Source organism: Condylura cristata, unplaced genomic scaffold (assembly GCF_000260355.1).
Source record: "Condylura cristata isolate star-nosed mole 26May11 unplaced genomic scaffold, ConCri1.0 scaffold00001, whole genome shotgun sequence".
NCBI classification, from domain to species: Eukaryota; Metazoa; Chordata; class Mammalia; order Eulipotyphla; family Talpidae; genus Condylura; species Condylura cristata.
In genome coordinates, this window is record NW_004567102.1 from 15,311,372 (window position 1) to 15,326,918 (window position 15,547).

Consider the following 15,547-nt stretch of genomic DNA (forward strand, 5'->3'; position numbering starts at 1 on the left):
ACTTTGCATAATAGCCATCTTAACAGAAATGTGGTTATGTCTGACATATGGGAACCTGTTCTGCTCCCCACTCTGTCTATGGTGAATCCTCTCACTGCCCATGCACCCCTGGCCCGTACCCCAATTCTGTATAAATATTAAAAAAAATGAAATCAGTATTTCAAGGAGATATCTGCTTTCCTATGCTCATAACAGCATTATTTACAGTGGCTAAGATATGGCCCATCTATGGATAATGAAGCCAAGCAAATGCGGTGCATATATACAATGGAAAGCTATTCAGCCATGCAAAAGAAAGAAAGCTTGCCAGTGGCAACAACATATTAGAACTTGAGGATATCGTGCTAATTGAAATATCAGACAGAGAAACACTGTATGATCTCACTTAGATGTGAAGTCTTAAAAACAAACACACTCAAGCATACAGAGAACATATTGGTGGTTGCCAGAAATGAGAGTTGTAAGTGGACAAAATGAGTGAAGGAGGTTAAAAAGTACAAACTACAGTTATAAAGAAAATGAATAATGAAGAGTTGATGTGCACTCCTATTCTATAGTTAATTAACACTGTATTGAATATCTGAAAGTTGCAAGGGGAATAGATCTTTAAAATTTTTCATTACAAGAAAACAATTATAGCAATCTAGGGTAGTGAATGTTAACTAGACTTACTATAGTGGTCATTTCACAATACATATGAAATAGCAAATCATGTTGTATACCTGAAACTAATATAAAACTTTATATCGTTCTGCCTCCATTTTAAAAAATGTAATATCTTGCACATATTTGAAATGCAAATACTAAAAAGTTTACTAAGTTTTAGCAAAGATATGAAGGAACTGGAAATTTCGTATTACTTACAGTGTATGGACAATTATATATTAATTGGAATGCAAAATGGCCCATAACTTTGAAACACAGTAAAATTTCAACACTTACATACACTTCCTGGCAGCACAGCAGTTAAAGCACAGCACCAAGAAGCTAATGCCATTTCAGCATGAGTTTGATCCCCATCCTGGAGATGATCCACATGGTGCAGCAGACCTCTCCTGACCCGCCCGCTGCTCCCCTCAGCAGTGTACTTCGTCGATCTGCCTGTTCTGCTCCCCACTCTGTCTCTGGTGAAGCCTCTCACCGCCCCTGAGCCTCTGGCCTGTACCCCAGTTCTGTATGCATAAATAAATAAATCTTTAAAAAAAAATATGTCTCTATTTTATTGTTTTTTAAACATCCTCATTTATTTACTATAGGACCCAGTATCTTTGGTATCTATCCAAAGAGCAATGTTGCACTTCTTTTATTTGATCAAGAGTCATAAAAGCCTATACCCATATCACTTGTATATGAATGCACGTAGCACCTTATTTGTAATATCAAGCACCATGCAAATGTCCATCAATGGGTAATGAATAAACAAATTAATATGCTCATAGAACTGAATATTATTTAGCAATCAAAGGAAGTAGATTATTAATATAAATAACACATATTTCTCAAAGTAATTATGCTGAATAAAGAAAGCTAGAGAACAGTACAAACTATATAGTGTCACTTATTTAAATTACTAGCTAATTCAAGCCAGTCTCTGATGACAGAAAGTATACCTGGGGTTGAGGAGAGTAAAGAAAAAGCCAGAGATAGAGATTTCAAAGGAAAAGTAAATTTTAGGGTAGTGACAAATAGTTTCATTATCCTCATTAGAGTGGTAAATTCATAGATGCTTACATATTTATCAAATTATGCAATTTAAATATGTACCATTTAAGGTACATTAAAATATGTAGCTTATCTCGTTTTACTTCACAGAAAGGTTGTTTTAAAACCCTCTTATCTTTGGCTTCTGCTTAAATGTGAAAAAAACATTAATAGAATGTCATTCTTGCCTTTACATTAGAACCCATAAAATCTGAAAAATCAAAATGTTTCTGCACCTCCATAGAAAGCTAGAATTTCAAGTCAATCAATTAACCAGAAATTAAAGATATGAGCGTCCAAAGAGAAGCAGACCACAAACACGTTTATACTCAGGGCAGAAGCAGGATTCCATGCAAGGCAGCAAGAAAAACTCAGCTAAAATTGTTTAACAAATTAGTAGAAGACAAGTGTGAGTATATAGAATATGAGTGCAGATCTATCCCCAACCTAAAGGGAATCTGCAAATATGTGTTTTTCTCCAAAAAGTTCGTGAAGGACATTAAAAGCTCACAAAATGAGTTAGAAAGCTTCCATGAGAGTGAGTAACTTGGAGGAGGGGAACAATAACTACTGTTAGAAAATGGAGTGCTGCTCAGATCTCTCTTCGTGTTAAGCCTACATTTTTTAAGAAGTTATGAGTACCTGGACCCTCCCTGGTGTCACAGCAGGTTAAAGCACAGCACTAAGAAGCTAAAGCCATTTCAGCATGAGTTTGATCCCCGCCCCAGAGGTGATCCACATGGTGCAGCAGACCTCTCCTGACCTGTCTGCTGCCTGCCTCAGCAATGCACTTTGTCGACCTACCTGTTCTGTTCCCCACTCTGTCTCTGGTGAATCCTCCACCATCCCTGCATCCCTGGCCTGTACCCTAGTTCCATATGCAAATGTAAATAAATCTTTTAAAAAAAAATTATGAGTGCCATCTTTAATGTATATAAATATATACATTTTTTGAGGTACTAATGGTTTACAACATTATGATTTAGAGCTATAGAATCTCCCCTGGGTTGAGGCCAAATCACTCCAACAACCAAAACAGAGTAGCAAACTTTGCTGCCTTTGGGCCAAAAATGAAGATTTATAGGATCTTTAAAAATGGAATAGAAAAATTATTTCACCCCTGCAGAGGTGTTGGCAATTATTGAGGGCATAGTTCTTTAGAGTACAGAAAGATACAGAAGCAAAAATCCCTGAAAAATCTTATAGTCACAACCCTGAGACACATCTCCTGTCTGAGACTAAAGCTAACCCAAGCAACAAATACTCCAGCTACTATTATAAGAATAACAAATATCAAATAACAAGTGAAAAGGACTATGGGAACAAGCACTAGAGTATAGGATAAGACTAGTTTTTAGGCACCAAGTCAAAGACATGAGAAGACCTTCATCTGAAGCTGAAGCAAGGCAGCCCTCAGTACAAACACAAGTTAACCTTAGGGGAATTGAAGGTATGGGGTGCACTGAGAATAATCATAATGGTAAAAAATTTCAAATCCAGTGGAACTTCTAGCTATATTGAATCAAACTCCCTCACATTAATGTCTTAGCAAAAGAAAAGGCACATTATTTTTCAGACATAAAATCTACTCACATGGGTCTCTACTGTCCAACATAAAATATCCAGTTTTCAAACTTTATAAAATTCCAAAGAAACAAGAAAGTATTAGACTGCCAAGAGTCCAATCAACACAATTGGATAGGAACCAAATGTTGGCTGTCAGAGAATTGAAAATGATCATTATGTTAAAGTCTTTAGTAGAAATGGTGGACATTGTGCAGGAACAGATGGAGAATTTTAGCAGAGAGAGGGTAACTATAAGAAAAAATATTATATTATGTGAAAGTAGATTATGATTAATTAAAGATGCATATTGAAAAACTCTATGAAAGACCCAACAAAACTTGCAAAATCAATAGACTATAAATAATAAATTAACCATGGAGATAAAATAGAATCATAAATACTCAATTAAAAACAAAGGAAAGAAGAGAAATAAAGAACCAATGGAAAACATCTAGCAATTTCAATAATTCAATCAAAACTGTGATTATTTTCAATATACAAGATTGAAATGTATCAAAGAAAGAAATTGTCCTATCATCTTAAATGAAATAGTAGGTCTCAATAAGTTACCTTTAAGGAAAACAGTTGAAACTTTAGTAAGGTTAAAAGTAATACTATGGGCAAAGATTGACTATGGAAACACAAGTCTAAAGTGGGTTCATTTCTATCAGACAAAACAGACTCCAGAACAAAGCACTACCATGAATAAATAGGAACACTTTATTAAAGGGATCAACTCACCCAAAAGACATAAAAATTCTAACAGTATCTACCAGCAGTGCTTCAAAATTTATGAAATGAAAACTGATAGAACCGAAGAAAGTAATAAATCTACAACTATACATGGAGACATCAGCATTTCTCTTTCATTAATCAATAGAACAAATAGACAAACAATCCACATGGATATAATGGACCTCAATATTCCTACCAACCAACTTGGTCTAATTGACACAGAACACTATACACAACAAGGGCAGAATGCACCTCCTTTTCAAGAGCACATGAAAATTCACCAAAATCAAAAATATTCTGAGCTATAAACAAAACTGAAATAAATCAATATGTATTGATATCATACAAAGAATATTTGCTAGTCACAACAGATTAAATAATTAAAACCAGAAATTGAATGAGGACATACTCATATGTTTGAAAGTTATACAACACATTTCAAAATGTCCCAAAATGTCACATTTCAAAATTTTCAAAAGGTCAGAAAGAAAGACCAAGAAAAGCTAGAACATATTTTCAATTTAATGAAAATGAAAACAAAGCACATTGATTAAAGTAGTACTTCTATAGAATTCTTAGCATTCAATGCTCATATATAAAAAACAAGAAGCTTCAAGTCAATAAGCTTACTCTTTAGTACTCAAGAAAAAAAGAGAAAAGCCCAAAGCAAGCACAAAGGAAGAAAATGATAAAGAGAAACAGAGAACAGATACATATATTAAAAAAGCAATGAAGGGCCCTCCCTGGTGGCGCAGCAGGTTAAAGCACAGCACTAAGAAGCTAAATACACTTCCTCATGCGATCGATCCCCGCCTGCCCGGGAGGAGCCCACATTGCGCCGCAGACCTCTCCTAACCCGCCCGCTGCTCCCTTCAGCAGTGTACTTCGTCGATCTGCCTATTCTGCTCCCCACTCTGTTCTTAGTGATCCTCTCACCCTCCACATCTCTGGCCTGTACCCCAGTTCTGTATGAATAAATAAAATCTTTAAAAAAAAAAAAAAAAAAGCAATGAAACCAAATGCTAAATCTTAAAATCCATAAAATCTTAACCTCTAGTTAAGGAGGCAAACTTAATGACCTGCAGTCTGACTTCTAAAAGACAAAACAAAAGATGGTAAGTACTGAAAATCAGCTCTGAAAGAAGAGCTATCATTGAAGACCTCATACATAGTAAGTAAACAATTCGAGTCTATTCGTTTTCAATTCCGGGCATAAGAAATTTAGTCAATCAAGTGATACCCATTTGATAATTTCATAGCTCAGAACTTCAGATGGGCTCAACTAGGTTTTCTCACTAGTTTCATAATGCTGAAAACAAGGTATAGAGGAAGTTAGACTATTAAAGTTTCTGGGGTAAAAAACCTGCCATCTGGCCCTCCTTGGTGGTACAGCAGGGTAAAGCTAAAGCCACTTCAGCATGAGTTTGATCCCCACGCTGGAGGTGATCCACATGGTGCAGCAGACCTCTCCTGACCAGCCCACTGCTCCCCTCAGAGTGTACTTCCTCGATTTGCCTCTTCTGCTCCTCACTTTGTCTCTGGTGAATCCTTTCACTGCCCCCTGCACCTTTGACCTGTGCCCCAGTTCTGTATAAATAAATAAATAAATGAAAAAAAAAAAACTGCCATCAATTCTACTCTACCATGGGAAGAATTCAGTTCCTTGAGACTGGAAACTTAGGTCTTGATTTCTTTGCTAGTGATCACTGAAGTTTCTTCTCAGCTGCTAGAGACCACCCTCACTTCTTAAGTGAGCTCCCTTCATAGTTCATTGATTGATTTTTGGATGCTGTACCTTCCTTGTTTCCTAGTATAATTCCCATTGGTCATGGTGTATAATCCTTTTAATGCAATTGTTGGGTATGTTTCGCTAAGATTTTGTTATGGATTTTTGCATCTGTGTTCACTAAGAAAATTGGCCTGCAGTTTTCATTTTTTGTGTCCTCTTTGTCTGCTTTTGAATTAGAGTAATGTTAGCTTCATGAAATGTGTTTGCAAGTATTCCCTCTTTCTTGATATTATGAAACAGTTTGAGCAGGATAGGAACTAGTTTATCTTTGAAGGTTTGTTAGAATTCACTTGTTAAACTTCCATTCCTGGACTTTTGTTCTTGAGAGTTTTGATTGCTGATTGTTTACATTTCTTTGCCTATGATTCATATATCCAGATTTTTATTTTTTCCCTATTCAGTCTTTAAGACTTGCATAATTTTTAGAATTTGCCTATGTCTTCTAGGTTATTGAGCCTATTAGCATATAAATATTCATACAAATTTCTTCTCTGAATTTATGTAAAGTCTGTTCTAACTTTCATTTCAGATCTTATTTGAATTTTAATCTTTTTTGTAAGCCTAGATAGAGGTTTGCTATTTTATTTTTTTGAAGAACCATCTTTTGATTTTATTCTCTTATACTATCATTTTTATTTCTATTTCACTCATTTCTGTTCTTTTTTTTTTACTTCTTTTCTTCTGCTGGCTTTGGTTTCATTTGTTTCTATTATTTGTTACTTGATATGAGAGAAAGTTATCTACACTCTTCCTTGGTTCTTGATGTGGACCTGTGTTCTGTGTTGTTTTACTATAAATTTCCTTCTAATATTACTTTTGCTGTACTGAAAGTGTATGTTCCCATTGTTACTTGACTCAAGGATTTTTTTATTTGCTTTTTTGTTTGCTCATTAACCGAGTAGTCATTCAGTTTTGTGTTATTCAGTCTCCACATATTAAGGGTATTCCCACTATTTTTTGTGTTTGATTTCGTGTTTGACAGGGTCAGAAAAGATACTTGGTATGGTTTCAATCTTAATGATTATTTGTCTTGTGACCCAATATGTGGTCAATCCTGGAGACTGTCCCATGTGCACTTGACAAGAATATGAATTCAGCTTTTGTGCGGTGCTATGTCTTATAAATGTAGATTGAGTCCATGTGGTATAATTATTTGTCCTTATTTTCTATCTAGTTCATCTGTCCATTGGCGAAAGTGGGATGTTGAAGATCCTCATCATATATGTGTTTTTCCCTATGTCTATTTTCAGATTTGATAGTAATTGTTTCATCTATGGTGATGCTCCATCATTTGTTATAGGTTATAGGTTCAAGAGTCTTATGTCTTCCTTATATATGGCACCCTTAATCATTGTACAGCATCCATCCCATAGAGTGACAAGAATGTAATGTTTTTAGTTGGAAATCTATTTTATATAAGTATGACTGGACCTATGAGTCTATGATTATCTTTGGAGCTCAGATACATTTCCTGGAGATAGCAGAAAACTGGATTCTGTTTCCTAATCTAGCCAGACTCTATGCCTTTTCATTGGTGAGTTGAATCTGTTCACATTTGGAGTGGTTATTGATACATGAAAGTCTGTTGTTGTCATTTTGTCCTAATTTTGTGTCTATATTTCATTCATAATTATAAATTACTAGAAATAACCCATATTTCTCTCAAATGGAGAATACAGAAAGAAATTATGGCATGCTCTATTTGTTCAAAGATAATAAAACTCAGCATTGAAAAGGAACAAAAATATTTTTCTGATGTGTTATGGATAAGCAAAAGAAACCAGACTCAAAACACCACATACTGCATGATTCAATTTTTATGACATCCTGAAAAAGGAAAAACTACAGTAAAAGAGAGCATGTAGTAACATAGTAAAACATATCTAAAGATGAAAAGAGCTCAAAATCCATATAATTGCCACAGAATTTGGTGAGATTTTATTACAAAGGAGCATAAAGAACTTATAGGATGGTGGAATTGTTCTGTGCCCTGATTATAGGATTGTTTACATCATTTTTCAGAATTATGCACTAACATAATTGCACTGCACTGTATAGCAATTAAACTTGAGTAGGAAGGTAAAAGGAATCCATCCTGTAATCCATCAATTGAGAACCAACTCTTTTACAAAATTATAAAGTACTTCTTTTCCAACTTTTTACATCTATCTTTTAAGTTCCTCTTCTCCAGTTACTAATAATCCTTGATACTCCTGGCCTTTCATCACCAAGTAGTCCATGCTGGCAACTTTCATTCCCTTTTGTCATCACCAGAAATCTGCTTTCCTCATTACTGAGGAGGCAGTTCATTCCCTCAAATAAATGATTCTTGAATCATTCCTAGACCCAGGAATATTTTTCTAGACACAGTGAATTTTCAAGAGCTCCTCAAATAACATCATACAGGCAGGCAATTTCTCATCATAGTGATGTTTTATCAATTTCAAGAACCAGTGCTACAAAGAGATTTTCCAACATTTACTTTCTCACAAGAAGCTTCTTTCATTCAACTCAAAGTTTCCTTATCTGTAGTTCTTTAATCCAAAACCATACTTGCTTAAATCCTCTAGACTTAGACAGATCTGGGTTAAAAGTTCCAACCTTGATCTTTTTAGTGTCTTTAGGAAAACCATTTTCTTCTCCTTCCCTTATTCTTCACATTTAAAAGATGAAAGTGAATCATATAAACTTTGTGATGATTACATGAGATAATTCAAGTAAAGGACTTGATACGAAATCTGACGTATAGAAAACAAGTAATAAGTAGTAACTACTACTGGTTTTATTAATTCCATTAGCAACATTTGCTCTATTTATCAAACTGGTAACTACACATATGCCCATATACATAGTCCTTAATGAAGATGAAGCAGCTATTCACCATGTAAAGACAATTTAAAGTGACCAAATTCCAGTTCTTAAAAGAGTTTCCTTCTATTATGTGTTAGGCCGCAATAATGATACTTCATATGATTTCCCATGAGTCATACTTCATTGGAAACTAACTCTAATGTCACACTTGTTGATATTGCATCCTACAAGAGGACATTTAACCTACTTCAAATATTTAAACTGGGTTACCCTAATTATCAAAAATACTTTAATGGCATAAATCTTTTTATTCTCATCAAAATGTGTTTAATTCAAAAAAAAAAGATGACAGCCACAGTAGCCTATATTGTGCTAATTACCTTGAGAACTCAGCATTCTGCTCTCAGTGGAGCCACCACAGGCCACAGCTCGAAGTGCCTGTGGCAACTACCGTGGTACCTGGATCCTGACAACTTAACAGGAGCCTTTGTGACAGGAGGTGTCAGGAGGTATGCTGCCACAGACACTCCTAGAGACAGCTAGTGGTTGCTTGGTAACCTGCTCTACTGCATGGGGTTGGCGGGAGATGAAGTAAGGAACTAACGAGGGCTGACAAGAGTTCATACTTACCTGAAAAAGGGAGAGAGTGGATGATGCAGCCAAACATTTCCAAGAATGAATAAGCTCAAAATCCATTCTCTCCTCAGAGATTACATTCTAATTTCTGCCAACATCATATACAACACACACACCTGACACTTTGTTAGCGACAGGAACACTTAGAAAATTAACTTCTACCAAGTAGTTTTATGTAAATTACCCCTACAAATTCTCTGTGAGCAGAACATGATTGTAAGAATTCACTTCATAGATCCTAAAATTAATTATTGATTGACACTTGAAAGGGGGTGATAACAATAAATTTAGCACTGTAAAACACTTTACATTGTGTAACATTGTAAAAACAATGAGTTGGCACTAACACACCATGTTGAGCAGTCAAGTTAATGAAAGCATCTAATCATGTCTAAATTCATGGCAATGTCTTTTCTCTATTTTAATTCATCTGGGCTCAGGCTTCCCTGGTGATGAAAAGGATTAAGTCACAGCACTATGAAGCAATCCACAGCCACTAGAGCATGAGTTCAATCCCCCTCCAAGGAGCTGACCCACATGGCACAGCAGATCTTTCCTGTCTCATCCACTTCTCAGGGGATCTGCCTGTTCTGCTCCCCACTCTGTCTCTGGTGAATCCTCTCACTCTCCTGTACCTCCAAACTACAACCCAGATCTTGTCTACATAAATAAGTAAGCCTTTTAAAAATTTAAATTCGAGCCTTCCCTGGTGGCACAGTGGGTCAAAGCACAGCACTAAGAAGCTTAAGCCACTTACACATGAGTTCAATCCCCGCCTGCTCCAGAGGTGATCCACATGGTGGACAGACCTCTCCTGACCAGCCCGCTGCTCCCCTCAGCAGTGTACTTCGTAAATCTGCCTTCTTTGCTCCCTGCTCTGTCTCTGGTGAATCCTCTCACCCTCTGCATCTCTGGCCTGTACCCCAGTTCTGTATGAATAAATAAATAAATGTTAAAAAAATTTTAAATTCAACTGTGCTATACTAGATGGCGACTTTAAAAAGCACCACTTAGAGTCATCTCTGTGAAAACCATTTTTAATAAAAAGAGATGAACAAATCCTTTTATAAATATTAACTCTTGAAACCTAAGACACACCAAAATTACAATCCTCTACAGTTTATTTATAAAGTTTAAAACTCTTGAGCTTTTAACTTTTTTTTTAAGATTTATTTATTTATGCATACAGATCTGGGGTACAGGCCAGAGGAGCACGGGTGGTGAGAGGATTTACAAGAGACAGAGTAGGGAGCAGATCAGACAGATTAATGAAGTACACTGCTGAGGGGAGTAGCAAGACAGGAGAAGTCTGCTGTGCCATGTGGTCACCTCCTGAGCTAGGGATAGAACTTGCACTTAAGCTGCTGTAGCTAGATTGCAGTACTGCATACTTACCTATTGCACCACCAGGGAGAGCCAAGCTTTTAACTTTTAAGCTTTTTCTAAAAGAAGTTTTTTTTTTTTCTTTTTACCTGGAGATGCTTTTGTTTTATTGATTCTTTTTCATTGCTAATTTTGTCATGACCTTTTGAAAAATTACATTACAGAATATTTCTGTCATCCATACCTTATTTCCTGGCTTTAGAAGATCCTTGAAAACAGTTGGAAAAAGTCAACTTAGAGGAGATGGAAATGAACTATTTCTGTGTATTTCCATTGGAGTTAGACGACATCAAAAAGGTAGTACTGACAACAGAAGTAACAGCAATTTTGAAAGCAGACACAGACTAGAAAACATGTGAAATTGCTGATATAAAATAATTTACTAGGTCCTGCACATATTGAGCTTAAAAATAAACAACAAATAATGGACACAAAGACAAGATAATTTAAGTTAGAAATGGAAAATCTTTTTTTCCATCCAACCATCCAAGTCATTATAGTTATTACTATACTGCAGGTACTAGACAAGAAGCTAAAAAGTTTTTAAATGGAGCACATAAACTATTTTATTTTAACACCTAAGCATAGAAAGTATGCATTAGAAACAAAGAAGTAATTAAAGGAATTTTTCCAAACCTTAAAGACATAAATTCTAGGTTGGGGGAAAAAAAAAAAAAAAAGCAACCGCCAAACATTATAAATGAAAATAAAACTGCATCAAATTTCAGAACACCAGGAATGAAAAGAAAATTCTTTAGATTATTAAAAGAAAATAAGGAAGACCCTCCCTGGTGGCACAGCGGGTTAAAGCACAGCACTGAGAATCTAAAGCCGCTTCCACGTGAGTTCGATTCCCAACTGCCCCGGAGGTGACCACATGGCGTGGCAGACCTCTCCTGACCCACCCGCTGCTCCCCTCAGCAGTGTACTTCGTTGATCTGCCTGTTCTGCTCCCCACTCTGTCTCTGGTAAAGCCTCTCACCGCCCCTGAGCCTCTGACCTGTACCCCAGTTCTGTATGAACAAATAAATCTTTAAAAAAAAAAAAAAAAAAAAAGGAAAAGGATTTCATTGAAAGGAATGAAACAAAAATAAATATCACTAGACTTCTCGACTGTAAAAACAGTGATACAGCACCAGTCACTGTGTTATTGCATAGAACAGAATATGTGTTGGGGAATATGTTCTCAAATTTAGAAAGCAGGAAAAATACATTAAAATAATATTTTGGGGTTGAATGATTTCATATTGTATGTAAAATAAAATAGATTTAAAAATTTTAAATTTCCTCAACATTAGTTAGAATGCACCATAACTGACTAACATCTATGCATGGAAATAAAGACTTCAAACAAGTATGTTTATTAAAACCAAAGAAATAACTCAGTTTGAGTCATTCATTGATTGAGAAATAAGTAAGAGTTTTGGGATTTATTTTAATGTCATTTTTAAAGTATTTTATTTCTTTAATGAAATAATTCTCAAAATAGAAATTAGAAATAATTAGAAATAAATTCTGATATTTATCAGCATTTAGCCTGTAGCAGTCATAGTGATGTGGAATAATATAGCAAATGAGGCTTCTCTACATAAGATAGAATAGCAGATGCACATTAAAAAGAAAAAGAGGCAAGTTCAAAGAGCAATTTATTCAATGGCCAGCAAGCAGGGATTTGTAGTAATCTAGCCTAGAGGACACAAAAATAGCGATGAATTTTGAGGAGTCTGATACAATGACATAGATGACCAAAGCTGAACTTTAACAAAAATATAGATTCTTCTCTCCAGTCAAACCCCAAGCCTATATATTCAGTAGCCATGAGCTTACCAGCAGGCTTCATGACATAAAAAAGGATTCAATCAAATGTCAAAGAACAATATGTATCCTTAAAGTACCTTAGTAACTAATCCCAGTAGTGTAGGTGGTACTTCATGAAATAATACTAACCTTTAGTTCCAGCTGCATCAGAGAACTGATACAACACAGCCATGTTAACTAGAGTATAACTACATTCCACGTCTTCAACTGATACAACACAGCCATGTTAACTAGAGTATAACTACATTCCACGTTTATATTCTAGAAACTTTCTATGCTAGTCCTATATGAAATAATCAGAGATCCATTAAAAACTTTTTCACTCCTTTCCACAATGTAATGTAGTCATGACAATACATTCCCCAGTGAGAGAGGATTTTTTTCAGATCCTTTGTCCATAAGCCATGTGACTACTTCTCTATAATAGTCAAAATTTAGTCAAAATTGTACACCCTATTTCCGGATAATTAACATATGCTGTCTCTACTCTCACTCTCCCCATCTATGTGCTGAATAAAGAAGTCTCTGAGGTGCCAGGAGATGGCAGAGTCACAAGAAGGTAGGTGACTGTTTCCATGAATCACAACATGGAAGAAGCCCACAAACCCAGGCAGGAGTACCTGCTTTGGATTGTGTTGTGTGGGCAGAAAAATAAACTCTTACTGAGAAAATCTCTAAAATCTTGAAATGTTTTTATTACAGAGACTAGTAGTCTCCTAACTAATCTAAATATATGCATCAACCTTTTAGCAAGGACCTCTTACATGCAAATATAGCAGAGTATGCTTACTGAAATTTGCCACCCTTACAGTCCTAGTTCACATTTCTTCAATCTAAAATTTATACTTAAGTGCTTACTATGTTTCAGACATTCTCTTAAAATTTTAAAATCTTTATATAACTTAACTCACATAATCTTCTGTAATGGGCTCCTTTGGGGTACTGGCCTATTCATGGGCCCAGTTCATGAGGTGCCCTCATCCAGCTATATCCACCCAGGCAAACTATTCTGTATAACACTATATTCCTGGGCACAGATAGAAAGCCATAATAAGGAGCCTCCCTGGTGGTACAGGGATTCAGTCTCAGCACTGTGAAGCTATCAGCAGCCACTGCAGCATGAGTTTGATCCCCCGCCAGGCAGCTGACCCACATGTTGCAGGAGACCTCTCCTGTCTCTTCCATTGCTTCCCTCAGCAATGTGTTTCAGTGGATTCACCTGTTCTTCTCCCAGCTCTGTCACTGGTGAATCCTCACCACTACCACCACCACCCTCTGCACAGTACCTCTGGCCTATACCTCAGTTCTTATATGCATAAATAAATACAATAAATCTTTTTTTAAAAAAAAAGAATCCTATGAAATAACTAAGACGTTGAGAAGACGGAACCAATCAGCAGACACTAGTGATTCCCTAGTAAAAAGTCTCAGAAGCCTGATAACTTTCTTCAAGTAACATCGCCCCATATTATATGACGATCCCATTTAAAATGTTTGTTTGTTTGTTAATTTTGTAGGAATTCTTTGTTGCTGTTCTATGGGATAAGTATTTTGTATGAGGCACAGTGCATTGAGGTTAGAAATCATGTTCCAGTGCTTAGCATAATATGTCTTTAATAGAATGCAAGGATACATAACTCTAGAGAAACATGCCTAGCTTGTTATCAGTAGGCTAAAGTTTGGAGGTTGTCTGTGTTCTACCCTCCACTTGAGGGTAATTGCCCAGACAGAGGTTGTAGAGCAGACCAGGGCTATTCTTCCTTAGTGAGCAGAGTCAGCACACTTTCTGGGAAGAGAGAAAGCAAAGGACAGAGTATTAAATACACACAATAAACACTCATTGAAGAGAAGTTACAAAAACAGCATTTAATTTTGTGAAAGTTTTATGTCTTTGAAGTGAATTTCCTCACCTATAGGAAGATTCAACTTGCCAAATTACAACATTTGAACATTACCACAGCTGACGTTATAACTAAAGTATTGATGTCTGCAGGCCCTGGGGTATGCTCTGATGCCTCTTTGTCTCATGTCTCTGAGCAGCTGCCTGATAATCCACACTCTTTAGCTCCTTGGAGATCTCTGAAGAGCTACAAAATAAAAACCTTGGCGATGTCATTGGACACATAAGATATGCAAGAGTGAATTTCTAACATGGGGGAGCTTAGCACAGACATCTTTCCTCTTGGGTGAAACGAAAGACCATCCCTCCTGCTGGGGTCCACCTGGCAGAGTTGTGCAGACAGCATGGATGTGGCAAGTAATAATCTGACCACTGGAAGGGGCAATTCCTAATTAATGCTGCAATGCCAAGATCCTCTTAGAGGAAGCATTGTCACAGGATGTGATTTTGGCCATCCTTTTTCTCAGAACGAAAGCATGGGGAATATGGTGCATTTGTCTACCCATCAGCTCTCAAGGTGACACACCGAAAGGCAGTAAGAGCTGGAACTCTGTCTTAGGAACCCATCTGACATCCAAAACACAAAAGCTTCTATAGCCTAAAGTCATATTACTCTCCACTGTGTTTCTAACAGAACTCAGAAAAACCAAAGCTTCTTAGTATCTGTAGTTGCAAATAATCCCTCATGATGAAAAAATTGCTATGATGGGAAGTTTCCATCATAGTTCCATTTGATTATTATAGAGACTTCACAGCTGTTCCCAAGGATATTAACAAAGAGTCAGGAAATATTATAATCTCTCTTGAACTTTGTTCTTCTCTGGCAGAAAGGAATTGGTTTTTGAAGCACAAGCTTTGCTTAGATCTCTTTTAAAATAGAAGACAATGAGGCTATGTCTAAACAGAGAAACATCTACAGGAAACAATGGATTCACTGAAAGACCCAGATGTCTGCTGAAATTTACCCCTTCGCTACTTTACATCTCTCTACCTAAAATTCAAACTATCCTTCTAGCACCTACAGGCTCACTGCCAATGGTCAAAAGTTGGTATTGATGTTAGGGAATAAGAATATAAAAAGTCCTAATTTGAAGTTCCAACTCTAGGCTGATGTCAACTTGTATTCCAGTTGTGACAACTTGTCCACTTGTCTGCTAAGGTTTCCTGTATGTATAGTTCTATGAAGTTTTCTCACATGTATAATCATC

General features: G+C 36.3%; 1 pseudogene; it reads right to left on the reverse strand.

Annotated features, from left to right (window-relative positions):
* The window catches only part of LOC101631931, a 20,143-nt pseudogene extending 7,532 nt beyond the window's left edge, over window positions 1–12,611 (reverse strand).
* Window positions 12,612–15,547: the final 2,936 nt, after the last annotated feature.